Consider the following 16,949-nt stretch of genomic DNA (forward strand, 5'->3'; position numbering starts at 1 on the left):
CTTATTCTGTATCTAGCCACTAAGATGCATGAAGGGAAATGGAAACTATTTTTTAGACTGACCCTAAATGACAATCTTCTCTTGGAAAATAATCTTAATCACCAATTAGTGTTCAGTTCATTGTATTTAGATACGAAAAGTATCTGATCAGAGGTAGCTAGAATTTTCAATTGCTGTTAACAAATTCTGAATAAGAGCAAATTTGTTTTCAAGGCAAAGGAGCAAATGTTCAGTTGATTCATTGTTGCAAATAAATAATTAGAAAATTGGACTAGAAAGTAAACCGTCTTCAGTGAAAAGCCATTTGAAAACTGACTCTACTCACTGCAAGCCCTGGGCCCAACTATTTCTTCACTTGGCCCTTCTAACCTACTTTTTTTTTTGTCAAAAAGATATTAACCCCAAATGAGAGTGTTCAAAGAATATTCATAGATAAAGCAAGCATGTGATGCAGGCCACTGCATCCCAATTTCATTTAAACTATAATTCATTATTTTTTCCTACACTCATTCAAGAACTCATTGTTCAGTATTCTTTCATCATTCGGTGATTAGAACAATTTGTATCTGTCCCTTGTACATTGGCCAGATAATGAAATAATCATTTGTGCATCTATGCAGTATTTTACACTTATTGTTCACAGTTGGATTCACTATGTAAAGCCATTTTATCATTCTCTAACAAGGAAGGGAATCTCTGAAGCATCTGAATTTATTTGACAAATATTTATTGGGTACCTACTATGTGCCAGGTACTGGAACAACAGGCAAGAATCTTCATCCTCTTGGAACTTGTAAGCTAGAGAGGAGAAGAAACAAAAAGTAAATAAATAAGTAAAATACATGGTGTCTAGGTGGGTTAAAAAGTGCTATAAAAAAAGATAAATGGAGACAGGATGAAAAGTGTTTGGCAAGAGATGTGTGTAATTTGCAGTAAGATTATAGAGGAATGTCTATTGATAAAACTGTTTAAACAAAGACAAGAAGGATGTGAGAGAGGCGATAAACTATGTGGATACTTGACAAAAAGCTTTCCAGGCAAAGAGAATAACAAATGCAAAGGCCCTGAGGCAGGAAGAAGCTTAGATGTGCTTGAAGAAAAATAAAGAAATCCTTTGTATGGAATGAAGTGAGACAGAAGGGTAGGAAATAAGATAATGGAGAAAGAGAAGGATATTGTTCAGGAGTGCTTTGCCCTTTAGATGAGGAATGAATTCTATAGCTGGTTATAATCTTACATTTTAACGGAATCACTGTTTGCTGTCTTGAGAACTGACTACAGAGCAGTAGAATCAAGAAGAGGAATTAGGAAGCTACTGGAGTAATCTAGGTGAGATATGATGATAGCTTGGACCAAGGTGGTAGCAGTGGATAGCAGTGAGCAGATATTTTGTAGGTAGGAACTGCAGGATTTGCTATCAGATTGTAGGTGGGGTGGGGCGTGAGAGAAAGAGAAAGCAAGGACTCCAAGATTTTAGCCTGAGCTACTGTTAAGTACTGAGTTGCTGTTTACTAAGACAGAAAGACTGATGGAAGAGCTAGTTGTACTGTAAAAATAAGGAAGTTCATTTTGGACCTGTTAAGAGTGAGGTTGTTTGTTGCAGGGCCCAGCAGTGAGGCCAGGTAAGAACCACAGGATTGGAGCTCTACCAAACATAGCTAATATTCGATTCACATATCTCTCAGTTTATTGCACCTAATTAGCACACAATAGAGGTTAGTCAGAGGAGGGAAAATAGAAAAGGGGAGGGAGTAAGGAAACACTCTGGGGAGAAGTCCAAGGAGAAAGTGGCTCTGCGGGAGCAGGGGTCTTGGGCTATACGACAGTTTGAGAAGGCCTCTGGAAGCAAGCCTCTGAAAAGTGGTCCTCCAGGAAGGAGCCTCCAAGTCCCTCATCACAGTGGTCCATGTTAAGGGTAAGAGTTACTTCAGAACAGCGTGGTGTGGTGATCTATTTTTTCATTTTTCTTTATTTTTATTTTCTGTCTTTTTTTAAATTGAAATATTGAAAGTCGCCCAGTTGTGTCTCTTTGCGACCCCATGGACTATATAGTCCATGTAATTCTCCAGGCTAGAATACTGGAATGGGTAGCCTTTCCCTTCTCCAGGGGATCTTCCCAACCCAAGGGTGGAGCCCAGGTCTCCCACATTGCAGGTGGATTCTTTACCAGCAGAACCACAAGGGAAGCCCAAGAATACTGGGATGGGTAGCCTATCCCTTCTCCAGCAGATCTTCCCAACCCAGGAATTGAACCATAGTCTCCTTCACCACACGCAGATTCTTTACCAACTGAGCTATCAGGGAAGACCTGAAACTGAAGTAGAGTTGAGTTATAATATTGTGTGGTTTCAGGCATACAGCAAAATGATTCTGTTAGTTACATATATTTTTCAGATTATTTTCCATTATAGGTTATTACAAGATATTGAATACAGTTCCTTGCGTTATATAATTGCTTGTTGCTTATCTATTTTATGTATAGTATTTTGTGTCTCTTAATCCCATATTCCTAATTTATCTCTCTTCCCTTTCTCATTCTGTAAGCATAAGTTTTTTCTCTGTATCTGTGAGTCTCTTTTTGTATTGTTATATTCACTAGTTTCCTTTTCTACATTCTACATACAAGTGATATCATAGAGCATTTGTCTTTGTCTGACTCAGCTCACTAAGCAAGTCCACCCATGTTATTGCGAATGTTAGAATTTCCTTCTTTTTTATGACTGAGTAGTATTACATTGTATATATGTACCACATCTTCATTTTCCATCCCTCTGTTGATGGACATGTAGGTAGCTTCCATGTGATGGCTATTGTAAATGCTGCAATGAACATTGGGGTGCATGTATCTTTTCAAATTGTGGGTTTCTCTGGATATATACCCAGGAGTGGGATTGCTGTGTTAAATGGTAGTTTTATTTTTAGCTTTTTAAGGAACCTCCATACTATTCTCCATGGTGACCGCACTAATTTACATTCCCACCAACAGTGTAGAAGGGTTCCCTTTTCTCCACACCCTCTCTAGCATTTACTAATGATATTTATAGACTTTCTGATGATGGCCATTCCACCAGATGATAACTCATTTACATTTCTCTAATAATTAGTGATGCTGAGTATCTTTTCATGTGCCTGTTGGCCATTAGTATTCTTTGGAGAAATGTCTACCTAGATCTTCCCATGTTTTGATTGAGGTGTTTGCTTTTTTGGTATTAAATTGTATGAGCTGTTTGTATATTTTGGATATTAACCTCCTGTCAATCTCAGCATTTGCAAATATTTCTCAGGGGAGAGGGTCTTGGCTTTTACCCATTTTTCCTTCTATTTTAGGGCATTGTCCAACAAAGTTATTATCTAAAGTAGTACTCCTTGTTTATCACTTTAAGACACTCAGAGTTCTACAGTGAATGTTTCAAAACTACTGTGGAAGTTCACATTGGCCACTGTGACTATTCTGAACTACTTAGGGTCATTTAAATAATATGAGTTTCACGCAGATGAGTAGGAATCATAACACAAATCACATCATAACAAAGGCACATACTAGACCTTCAAGAAGAGATGTCTAGTAGGCAATTGATTATATATGACTGGAGTAGAGGGATGAGATCTGGTCTTGGGAGTCATATTATGGAGTCATCATTCAAGATGGCATTTAAGATATGAGAGCAAATGAGATCACTCCAGGGGTCAAGATGGATAGAAAAGAGACTCAAAGCCTCAGCCCGTGCATTCCAAATGAAAGGGAATAAGGAACCAGGAAGAGGTCCTAAAACAGTGCAGTTAGTTGCAGCTGTTTGAATGTTGCTGCCTGGAAATGGACAAAAGAGTATATGTCTAGAATCTTGGTCACTCTACCTGATGCACTAACAAAGACTCTCTAATGGAAGGGAAATAAGTAAAGGAAATAATTCTTTGTATTTAAAACACTAGAATCACAGATTTTTTGAGCTCTAAGGTACCTTAGAGATCATCTAGTTTAACTCTTTCAATGTGTATGGGTGGAAACTGAGGTAAGGGTCACAGGGCTGTTAGATATCTGGCTAGAACTCAAGCTGAAGTTGCTTGGGAACTGTCCAAGTCCCTGAGGAAACTAGGGCACCGTGGATGAGAATATTCCAAAAGATGCAAACTTTGAGAGGCACCAAATCAAGATTTCCTCTCAGTGTCAAGAGTTGAGGTAAATAAAAGAATTATGATATCAGAGAGGAATATTGCCAGTTAGTGTTTCCATTTCCTTTTTATAAATCTGTTTCTAGTCAAATAAAAAGACATATGTTTTGCTCTCTGGATATCACATATGTTAAGACACGCTTAATTGTTAGAAAAGGTCAGAACCTGCATTTCAGTGCTACAGTGAGCTACTATTTCCCTCAGAAACTTGAGTGTTGAGTGTTTTCTACGTCACAAGATTATGTGACATTGTATGCTAATAAATCACCCATCGGTGAATGACAGTGTCAATTTAAGCTTGTTCTTTTTTTTTAGTGTGAAAAATAAAAATAAGCATTAACTTTCAGTCCTCTACTCACACCAAATTGCCAGCCTGTGGTAGAAGGAAACTTATTCAATAAATCACCTTTCTCACTTACATTTGAAACCCTATAATAATCCATTTGTTCGGTGTATATTTGGGCTTATTTTTAAGATTTTTATCATATCCCATTAATTTGTTAGCCTAGTCTTACTACAGTAACATAGTTTTTCTTACCATATCCTTGGAAAGCATTTTAATATCTGGTACAACTAGTCACCTCTCATTTCTTTTCTTGTTCAAAATGGTTTTGGAAATTTCCTCATGATTATTTCCTCAGTCAGTTCAGTCACTCAGTCGTGTCCGACTCTTTGCGACCCCATGAATTGCAGCACACCAGGCCTCCCTGTTCATCACCATCTCCCGGAGTTCACTCAGACTCACATCCATCGAGTCCATGATGCCATCCAGCCATCTCATCCTTGGTTGTCCCCTTCTCCTCCTGCCTCCAGTCCCTCCAAGCATCAGAGTCTTTTCCAATGAGTCAACTCTTCACATGAGGTGGCCAAAGTACTGGAGCTTCAGCTTCAGCATCATTCTTTCCAAAGAAATCCCAGGGCTGACCTCCTTCAGAATGGACTGGTTGGATCTCCTTGCAGTCCAAGGGACTCTCAAGAGTCTTCTCCAACACCACAGTTCAAAAGCATCAATTCTTCAGTGCTCAGCCTTCTTCACAGTCCAACTCTCACATCCATACATGACCACAGGAAAAACCATAGCCTTGACTAGCCGGACCTTAGTTGGCAAAGTAATGTCTCTGCTTTTGAATATACTATCTAGGTTGGTCATAACTTTTCTTCCAAGGAGTAAGCATCTTTTAATTTCATGGCTGCAGTCACCATCTGCAGTGATTTTGGAGCCCCCCAAAATAAAGTCTGACACTGTTTCCACTGTTTCCTCATCTATTTGCCATGAAGTGATGGGACTAGATGCCATGATCTTCGTTTTCTGAATGTTGAGCTTTAAGCCAACTTTTTCATTCTCCTCTTTCACTTTCATCAAGAGGCTTTTTAGCTCCTCTTCACTTTCTGCCATAAGGGTGGTGTCATCTGCATATCTGAGGTTATTGATATTTCTCTCGGCAATTTTGATTCCGGCTTGTGCTTCTTCCAGTCCAGCGTTTCTCATGATGTACTCTGCATAGAAGTTAAATAAGCAGGGTGACAATATACAGCCTTGACATACTCCTTTTCCTATTTGGAACCAGTCTGTTGTTCCATGTCCAGTTCTAGCTGTTGCTTCCTGACCTGCATATGAATTCTAAATAAATTTTGGAGTTATATATTCAAGTTTCAAAGTGAAATATTATATTAGTATATTTTGGGCACTATATTGAGTATTTAGATTAATTGATTTTTTAAATCTATTTACACATTCTTATACAAGAATGCATGCATGCTAAATAGCTTCAGTTGTATCTGACTCTGCAACCCCATGGACTACCATGGGGTCGGGCTCATGGCGACAGGCTCTTCTGTCCATGGGATTCTCTGGGCAAGAATACTGAAGTGGGTTGCCATGCCTTCCTCCAGGGGATCTTCCCGATCCAGGGATTGAACCCACGTCTCCTGCATTGGCAGACGAGTTCTTTACCACTAGTGCCACCTAGGAAGCCCCCTATACAAGAATATGTATGTCTTTTTCATTTACCAAAGTTGTCTTTTACAGTTATCGGTGAAGTTTTATAACTTTTTTTCTCATATAGGTCTTGTACATATTTTGTTAACCAGGTCAAGGAATTTAACCTTTACTACTACTACTGCAGGTCAGGAAGCAACAGTTAGAACTGGACATGGAACAACAGACTGGTTCCAAATAGGAAAAGGAGTACGTCAAGGCTGTATACTGTCACCCTGCTTATTTAACTTCTATGCAGAGTACATCATGAGAAACGCTGGACTGGAAGAAACACAAGCTGGAATCAAGATTGCCAGGAGAAATATCAATAACCTCGGATATGCAGATGACACCACCCTTATGGCAGAAAGTGAAGAGGAAGTAAAAAGCCTCTTGATGAAAGTGAAAGAGGAGAGTGAAAAAGTTGGCTTAAAGCTCAACATTCAGAAAACGAAGATCATGGCATCTGGTCCCATCACTTCATGGCAAATAGATGGGGAAACAGTGTCAGACTTTATTTTGGGGGGCTCTAAAATCACTGCAGATGGTGACTGCAGCCATGAAATTAAAAGACGCTTACTCCTTGGAAGGAAAGTTATGACCAACCTAGACAGCATATTGAAAAGCAGAGACATTACTTTGCCAACAAAGGTCCGGCTAGTCAATGCTATGGTTTTTCCTGTGGTCATGTATGGATGTGAGAGTTGGACTGTGAAGAAAGCTGAGTGCCGAAGAATTGATGCTTTTGAACTGTGGTGTTGGAGAAGACTCTTGGGAGTCCCTTGGACTGCAAGGAGATCCAACCAGTCCCTTCTAAAAGAGATCAGCCTGGGTGTTCTTTGGAAGGAATGATGCTAAAGCTGAAACTCCAGTACTTTGGCCACCTCATGCAAAGAGTTGAGTCATTGGAAAAGACTCTGATGCTGGGAGGGATTGGAGGCAGGAGGAAAAGGGAATGAGAGAGAATGAGATGGCTGGATGGCATCACTGAGTCGATGGACGTGAGTCTGAGTGAACTCCGGGAGTTGGTGATGGACAGGGAGGCCTGGCGTTCTGCGATTCATGGGGTCGCAAAGAGTCGAACATGACTGAGTGACTGAACTGAACTGAACTACTTTTATAAATATGAAGTTTATACATTAAATTAATATTAATGTAATTATAAATGTTAATTTTTATTAACAATGCTAACCAATTACCTTATAATTATCTTCTAATAATTTATCATTTCTGAGTTTGTAATGATATGTAGTCATTTTATGTGTTACAGATTTTTCCATCTTTCCTATTTTATATATTTTATTTTTTCTCTCTCTAAATGCAATGGCTAATACTTCTAGAACAATGTTAAATAACAGTCAATTATAGTTTTCATTGCTTTGTTTCTGATTTTAATGAAAATGCTTGTGTTGTTTCAAAATTAACAACCTTTTGTATGACACAGTTAAGACAATATCCATCTGTTTTATATTTTATTAAGTATCAAATCAGGTATAGAAAAATTCTCTCATTTGTCTGTTTTGGCATTTATTAAGATGATCACATGTTGAATCTTTTTTCTTTTGGTTTATTAATACATCAAATAATATTAATACTTAATCTTGAGTAGTTCTTTCCTTTCTAGGAAAAAACATCACTGATTATATGTATTATAACTGGTTATATGTATTGCATGTACTGTATTAATATATGTGAAGATGGATTCTATTTGCTAATAATTAGGGGGTTTATATTAATGTTCCAAGATAGGATATATCTGCATTTTTCTATTTTGTCTGAATTTTCTGGTTTTGGTATTGGTATTATCTTTTTCCATTAACCTCTCCCCCACTCAACACACAGAAACACACATATGCTTTTTAAAAGTAGATAGCTAATGGATGATCTGGTTTTTTTCCAAAACAACCACCTTTCAATTTTTTTAACCTATAAAATATTTGTTTGCCCCCTTGGGAAACTGTGGTCCAAATTGCTGAGAGTCTTACAGTGTTAAAAGTTGTTTGTTTGTTTGTTTGTTTGTTTTTTTGGTCTTTTTGCCTTTTGATTTCCTTCACCCAATGTCTCCCACCCCCACCCTAATTTGTACTTGTTCTTTTGATAGTTGTTGTGGGAGGTGGTTCAGGCTATCTGCCTTCAAGAAAATGCATTTCTCTTGGCAAGTCCAAGCTGGCATCTTATCTAACACACAGTAAACAAGATGGCGCTCTCACTGCTCATCCTCTCCTTAGAGTAGCATGTGATGCTAGACTATGAAGAGAGCGTTGATTTTTAAAAATAGAGTTATGGCTTAGGTAGGTCCTAGCATTTCTTTCTTTATTATTTTTTTTGGCTGAGCTCTGTGAGCACGTGGGATGTTAGTTCCCCAACAAGGGATTGAACCCACCCCCTGCAGTGGAAGCTTGGGGTCTCTACCACAGGACCGCAAGGGAAGTCTGGTCCTAGTGTTTAGAGGTTCAGAGCTGAACTGAGCTCAGAAAGGTAGTCGTATGAGGCCTGGGGTTCCCATATGATTTTTGCCTTCTCCCTGTGGATGCTGACATAACCACAAGTAGCCCTGAACAATTCTGAGACAGACTGTTGTGAAAGCACTCAATTTTCCCTTTTGGCGGTATCAGATTGAGCTGGCCATAGCCTTTTCATTCCTGTCTCCCAGAGAAAGGGACACAAGTAGTCTGAATTGCCGAGGGAACTATTTCTGTAACCTCCTTGTCAGAACTAGGCCAGTCTGAGCCTCTGCTGGCCAATGGTCATCTAGTCAACTGTAACAAACACTGCAACAGGCCAGGTGAGGGCAGCAAAGGGCTGATCATGGAGCAGGATTCCTGTCCAGTGTCAAATAATTAGCCCAGAAGGCAGATGCAAAGATGCTTGATGCCACATCTTTATTAAGAAAGCCAAGGTTGCAAGGCTGATATGAGGCTGGGAGCGAGTAGAGGATGTTCCAGAGAGAAATGAGGGCAATTCAGAAGCACAAGCAGGTAAGGAAATTATTCATGCATGGGAGTCAAGCTAAGACCAGGGAAGGAAATTTCTGACACCTATTTTTTTAAAAGCACAAATACTTTTACCTGGAATAATAACTACTATTTAGGTAAAAATGAATACCACCTATTAGTTACTATCTCTTAGATACTGTGCTAGGCTGCTAAATGTTTATTGTTATTCAGTCAGTAAGTTGTGTCCGACTCTGCGACCCCATGGACTGCAGTACGCCAGGCTTCCTTGTCTTTCACTGTCTCCTGGAGTTTGCTCAAACTCATGTCCATTGAGTCGGTGACACTATCTAACCATCTTATCCACTGCTGCCCCCTTCTCTTTTGGCCTTCAATCTTTCCCAGCATTAGGGTCTTTTCCAATAAGGAAATGGCAACCCAGCCAAGTAGTCTTGTCTGGAGAACCCCAGGGACAGAGGAGCCTGGTGGGCTGCCGTTTTATGGGGTCACACAGAGTTGGACACGACTGAAGCAACTTAGCAGCAGCAGCAGCAGCAGCAGCAGCAGCAGCACTGAGTTGGCTCTTCCTATCAGGTGTCCACAGTATTGGAGCTTCAGCATCTGTCCTTCCAATGAATAGTCAGGGTTGATTTCTTTTAAGATTGACTGGTTTGATCTCCTTGCAGGAGACTTCCAAGGGACTCTCAAGAGTCTTCTCTAGCACTACAGTTCGAAAGCACCAATTCTTTGGAGCTCAGCCTTCTTTATGCTACAACTCTTACATATGTACATGACTACTGGAAAAACAATGTGAGTGCTAAGTCACTTCAGTTGTGTTCAACTCTTTGCAACCCTATGGACTGTAGCCTGCCAGGCTCCTCTGTCCATGGGATTCTCCAGGCAGGAATACTGGAGTGGGTTGCTATGCACTTCTCCAGGGGATCTTCCCAGAAAAACCACAGGTATACATGTATTCCCCATCCTGAACCCCCCTCCCTTCTCTCTCCCTGTACGATCCCTCTGGTTCGTCCCAGTGCACCAGCCCCAAGCATCCAGTATCATGCATTGAACCTGGACTGGCGATTCATTTCATATATGATGTTATACATGTTTCAATGCCATTTTCCCAGATCATCCCACCCTCTCCCTCTCCCACAGAGTCCAAAAGCCTGTTCTATACATCTCTGTATCTTTTGCTGTCTCACATACAGGGTTATCATTACCATCTTTCTAAATTCCATATATATGTGTTAGTATTGGTGTTTTTCTTTCTGGCTACTTCACTCTGTATAATAGGCTCCAGTTTCATCCACCTCATTAGAACTGATTCAAATGAATTCTTTTTTAATGGCTGAGTAATACTCCATTGTGTATATGTACCACAGCTTTCTTATCCATTCATCTGCTGATGGGCATCTAGGTTGCTTCCATGTCCTGGCTATTATAAACAGTGCTGTGATGAACATTGGGGTACACGTGTCTCTTTCAATTCTGGTTTCCTTAGTGTGTATGGCCAGCAGTGGGATTGCTGGGTCATAAGGCAGTTCTATTTCCAGTTTTTAAAGGAATCTCCACACTGTTTCCATAGTGGCTGTACTAGTTTGCATTCCCACCAACAGTGTAAGAGGGTTCCCTTTTCTCCACACCCTCTCCAGCATTTATTGCTTGTAGACTTTTGGATCACAGCCATTCTGACTGGTGTGAAATAGTACCTCATTGTGGTTTTGATTTGCATTTCTCTGATAATGAGTAATACTGAGCATCTTTTCATGTGTTTGTTAGCCATCTGTATGTCTTCAGAGAAATGTCTATTTAGTTCTTTGGCCCATTTTTTGATTGGGTTGTTTATTTTTCTGGAATTAAGCTGCAGGAGTTGCTTGTATATTTTTGAGATTAGTTGTTTGTCAGTTGCTTCATTTGCTATTATTTTCTCCCATTCTGAAGGCTGTCTTTTCACCTTGCTTATAGTTTCCTTTGTTGTACAGAAGCTTTTAAGTTTAATTAGGCCCCATTTGTTTATTTTTGCTTTTATTTCCAATATTCTGGGAGGTGGGTCATAGAGGATCCTGCTGTGATTTGTACATGAGGAGATAATAGTTGAAAACTTCCCTAAAATGGGGAAGGAAATAATCACCCAAGTCCAAGAAACCCAGAGAGTCCCAAACAGGATAAATCCAAGGCAAAACAACCCCAAGACACATATTAATCAAATTAACAAAGATCAAACACAAAGAACAAATATTAAAAGCAGCAAGGGAAAAACAAAAAAATAACACACAAGGGGATTCCCATAAGGATCTATTTCACACCAGTCAGAATGGCTGCGATCCAAAAGTCTTATGGGACTGATCTTTCAATAGAAACTCTTCAGGCCAGGTGGGAATGGCAAGACATACTTAAAGTGATGAAAGAAAATAACCTATAGCCCAGATTACTGTACCCAGCAAGGATCTCATTCAAATGTGAAGGAGAAATCAAAAGCTTTACAGACAAGCAAAAGCTGAGAGAATTCAGCACCACCAAACCAGCTCTCCAACAAATGCTAAAGGGTATTCTCTAGACAGGAAACACAAAAAGGGTGTATAAATTTGAACTCAAAACAATAAAATAAATGGCAATGGGATCATACTTATCAATAATTACCTTAAACGTAAATGGGTTGAATGCCCCAACCAAAACACAAAGACTGGCTGAATGGATACAAAAACAAGACCCCCATATATGTCATCTACAAGAGACCCACCTGAAAACAAGGGACACATACAGGCTGAAAGTGAAGGGCTGGACAAAGATACTCCACACAAACAGAGACCAAAAGAAAGCAGGAGTAGCAATATTCATATCAGATAAAATAGACTTTAAAACAAAGGCTGTGAAAAGAGACAAGGAAGGACACTACATAATGATAAAAGGATCAATCCAAGCAGAAGATATAATAATTATAAATATATATGTACCCAACATAGGAGCAACGCAATATGTAAGACAAATGCTAACAAGTATGAAAGGGGAAATCAACAATAAATAATAGTGGGAGACTTTAATACCCCACTCACACCTATGGATAGATCAACTAAACAGAAAATTAACAAGGAAACACAAACTTTAAACGATACAATAGACCAGTTAGACCTAATTGATAGCTATAGGACATTTCACCCCAAAACAATGAATTTCACCTTTTTCTCAAGCGCACACGGAACCTTCTCCAGGATAGATCACATCCTGGGCCATAAATCTAGCCTTGGTAAATTCAAAAAAATGGAAATCATTCCAAGCATCTTTTCTGACCACAATGCAGTAAGATTAGATCTCAATTACAGGAGAAAATCTATTAAAAATTCCAACATATGGAGGCCGAACAACACGCTACTGAATAACCAACAAATCACAGAAGAAATTTTAAAAAAATCAAAGTATGCATAGAAACGAATGAAAATGAAAACACAACAACCCAAAATCTGTGGGACACTGTAAAAGTAGTGCTAAGGGGAAAGTTCATAGCAATACGGGCATGCCTCAAGAAAAAAGTCAAATAAATAACCTAACTCTACACCTAAAGCAACTAGAAAAGGAAGAAATGAAGAACCCCAGGGTTAGGAAAAGGAAAGAAATCTTTAAAATTAGGGCAGAAATAAACGCAAAAGAAACAAAAGAGACCATAGCAAAAATCAACAAAGCCAAAAGCTGGTTCTTTGAAAGAATAAATAAAATTGACAAACCATTAGCCAGACTCATCAAGAAACAAAGGGAGAAAAATCAAATCAATAAAATTAGAAATGAAAATGGAGAGATCACAACAGACAACACAGAAATACAAAGGATCGTAAGAGACTACTATCAGCAATTATATGCCAATAAAATGGACAATGTGGAAGAAATGGACAAATTCTTAGAAAAGTACAACTTTCCAAAACTGAACCAGGAAGAAATAGAAAATCTTAACAGATCCATCACAAGCACGGAAATTGAAACTGTAATCAGAAATCTTCCAGCAAACAAAAGCCCAGGTCCAGACCGCTTCACAGCTGAATTCTACCCAAAATTTAGAGAAGAGCTAACACCTATCCTACTCAAACTCTTCCAGAAAATTGCAGAGGAAGGTAAACTTCCAAACTCATTCTATGAGGCCACCATCACCCTAATACCAAAACCTGACAAAGATGCCACACACAAAAAAACTACAGGCCAATATCACTGATGAACATAGATGCAAAACCCTTAACAAAATTCTAGCAATCAGAATCCAACAACACATTAAAAAGATCATACACCATGACCAAGTGGGCTTTATCCCAGGGATGCAAGGATTCTTCAATATCTGCAAATCAATCCATGTAATTCACCACATTAACAAATCAAAAAGTAAAAGCCATCTGATTATCTCAATAGATGCAGAGCAAGCATCTTTTAATTTCACGGCTGCAGTCACCATCTCCAGTGATTTTGGAATGCCAGAAAATAAAATCTGCCACTGTTTCATTTTTTTCCCCATATATTGGCCATGAAGTGTTGGGACCAGATGCCATGATCTTAGTTTTATTAATGTTGTGTTCTAAGTCAGCTCTTTCACTCTCCTTGTTCACGTTAATCAAGAGGCTCTTTAGTTCCTCTTCGTTTTCTGCCATTAGGGTGGTATCATCTGCATATCTGAGGTTGTTGATATTTCTCCTGGCAATCATGATTCTAGCTTGTGCTTCACACAGTCCAGCATTTCACATGATGCTTCCCTGGTACCTCAGATGGTAAAGAATCTGTCTGCAATGTGAGAGACCTGGCTTCGACCCCTGGGTCAGGAAGATCCCCTGGAGAAGGGAATGGCAACCCACTCCAATATTCTTGCCTGGAGTATTCCATAGACAGAAAAGCCTTGCAGGCTACAGTCCATGGGGTTGTAAAGAGGCAGACATGACTGATCAAGTTTCACGCACACATACTTCTGCATACAAGTTGAATAAGCAGGGTGACAATATACAGCCTTGACGTACTCCTTTTCCTATTTGGAACCAGTCTGTTGTTCCATGTCCAGTTCTAACTGTTGCTTCCTAACCTGCATACAGATTTCTCCAGAGGCAGGTCAGGTGGTCTGGTATTCCCATCTCTTTCGGAATTTTCCACAGTTTATTGTGATCCACACAAAGGCTTTGGCATAGTCAATGAAGCACAAGTAGATGTTTTTCTGGAACTCTCTTGCTTTTTCTATGATGGAACAGATGTTGGCAATTTGATCTCTGGTTCCTCTGTTTTTCGAAAATCTGAAAGTTCTCAGTTCACATGCTGTTGAAGCCTAGCTTGGAGAATTTTGAGCATTACTTTGCTAGTGTGTGAGATGAGTGTAATTGTGCGGTAGTTTGAGCGTTCTTTGGCATTGCCTTTCTTTGGGATTGGAATGAAAACTGATCTTTTCCAGTCCTGTGGCCACTGCTGAGTTTTCCAAATTTGCTGGCATATTGAGTGCAGCACTTTCACAGCATCATCTTTTAGGATTTCACTGGAATTTTATCACCTCCACTAGCTTTGTTTGTAGTGATGTTTCTTAAGGCCCACTTGACTTCACATTCCAGGATTTCTGGCTCTTGGTGAGTAATCACACCATAGTGGTTATCTGGGTCATGAAGATCTTTTTTTGTACAGTTCTTCTGTGTATTCTTGCCACCTGTTCTTAATATCTTCTGCTTCTGTTAGGTCCATACCATTTCTGTCTTTTTTTGTGCCCATCTTTGCTTGAAATATTCCCTTGGTGTCTCCAATTTTCTTGAAGAGATTTCTAGTCTTTCCCATTCTATTGTTTTCCTCTATTTCTTTGCTTTGTTCACATAAGAATGTTTTGTTATCTCTCTTTGCCCTTCTCTGGAACTCTGCATTCAGTTGGGTATATCTTTCTCTTTCTCTTTTGCTTTTGCTTCTCTTCTTTTCTCAGCTATTTGTAAGGCTTCCTCAGACAACCATTTTGCTTTGTTGCATTTTTTTTCTTTGGGATAGTTTTGGTCATTGCCAATGTCGCAAACTTCCATTCACAGTTCTTCAAGCACTCTATCAGCTCGAATCCTTTGAACCTATTTGTCACTCCCACTGTATAATCATAAAGGATTTGATTTAGGTCATACCTGAATGATCTAGTGGTTTTCCTTACTTTTTTCAATTTAAGTCTGATTTTGGCAATAAAGAGTTTATGATATGAGCCACAGTCAGCTCCTGGACTTGTTTTTGCTGACTGTATAGAGCTTCTCCATCTTTGGCTGCAAAGAATATAATCAATATGATTTTGGTATTAACCATCTAGTGATGTTCATGTGTAGTCATCTCTTGTGTTGTTGGAAGAGGGTGTTTGCTATGACCAGTGCATTCTTTTAGCAAAACTCTGTTAATATTTGCCCTACTTCATTTTGTACTCCAAGGCCAAATTTGCTTGTTATTCCAGGTATCTCTTGACTTCCTACTTTTGCATTCCAATCCCCTATGATAAAATGGGCATCTTTTTTGGTGTTAGTTCTAGAAGGTCTTCTGGTCCTTATAGAACCATTCATATTCAAATTCTTTGGCATTAGTTGTTGGGCTGTAGACTTGGATTACTGTGATGCTGAATGATTTGCCTTGGAAACGAACCAAGATCATTCTGTTGTTTCTTAAGTTGCACCCAAGTACTGCATTTCAGACTCTTTGGTTGACTATGAGGGCTACTCCATTTCTTCTAAGGGATTATTGCCCACAGTAGTAGATATAACGGTCATCTGAATTAAATTTGCCTATTCCCATCCATTTTAGTTCACTGATTCCTGAGATGTCAGTGTTCACTCATGCCATGTCCTGCTTGACCACATCCAATTTACCCTGATTCATGGACCTAACATTCCAGGTTCTTATGTAATATTGTTCTTTATAGCATCAGACTTTACTTCCATCACCAGTTACATCCACAACTGGGTGTTGTTTTTGCTTTGACTCAGCCTCTTTATTCTTTCTGGAGGTATTTCTCCATTCTTCCCCGGTAGCATATCCGACACCTACCGACCAGGGGTCTCATCTTCTGTTGTCATATCTTTTTCCCTTTTCATACTGTTCATGGGGTTCTCAAGGTAAGAATACTGAAGGAGTTGGCCATTCTTTTCTCCAGTGGACCACATTTTGTCAGAACTCTCCACCATGATCCATCTGTCTTGGGTGGCCCTACTGGAATGGCTCATAGTTTAATTGAGTTACACAAGGCTGTGATCCATGTGATCACTTTGGTTTTCTGTGATTGTGGTTTTCATTCTGGAGGCCATGGGATTGTAGTTTTTGCTTCTTCCGATGGATGACGATAAGAGGCTTGTGAAAGCTTTCTGATGGGAGAGACTGAGTGTGAGGAAAACTGGGTCTTGTTCTGGCTCAGTTCAGTTAAGTTCAGTTGCTCAGTCATGTCTGACTCTTTGCGACCCCATGAATCGCAGCACGCCAGGGCTCCCTGTCCATCACCAACTCCCGGAGTTCACTCAGATTCACGTTCATCGAGTCAGTGATGCCATCCAGCCATCTCATCCTCTGTTGTCCCCTTCTCCTCCTGCCCCCAATCCCTCCCAGCATCAAAGTCTTTTCCAATGACTCAACTCTTTGCATGAGGTGGCCAAAGTACTGGAGTTTTTCAAATCCTGAAAGATGATGCTGTGAAAGTGCTGCACTCAATATGCCAGCAAATTTGGAAAACTCAGCAGTGGCCACAGGACTGGAAAAGGTCACTTTTCATTCCAGTTCCAAAGAAAGGCAAGGCCAAAGAATGCTCAAACTACCGCACAATTGTACTCATCTCACATGCTAGAAAAGTAATGCCCCAAATTCTCCAAGCCAGGCTTCAGCAGTACGTGAACCATGAACTTCCAGATGTTCAAGCT

Source organism: Capra hircus (assembly GCF_001704415.2).
Source record: "Capra hircus breed San Clemente chromosome X unlocalized genomic scaffold, ASM170441v1, whole genome shotgun sequence".
NCBI classification, from domain to species: domain Eukaryota; kingdom Metazoa; phylum Chordata; class Mammalia; order Artiodactyla; family Bovidae; genus Capra; species Capra hircus.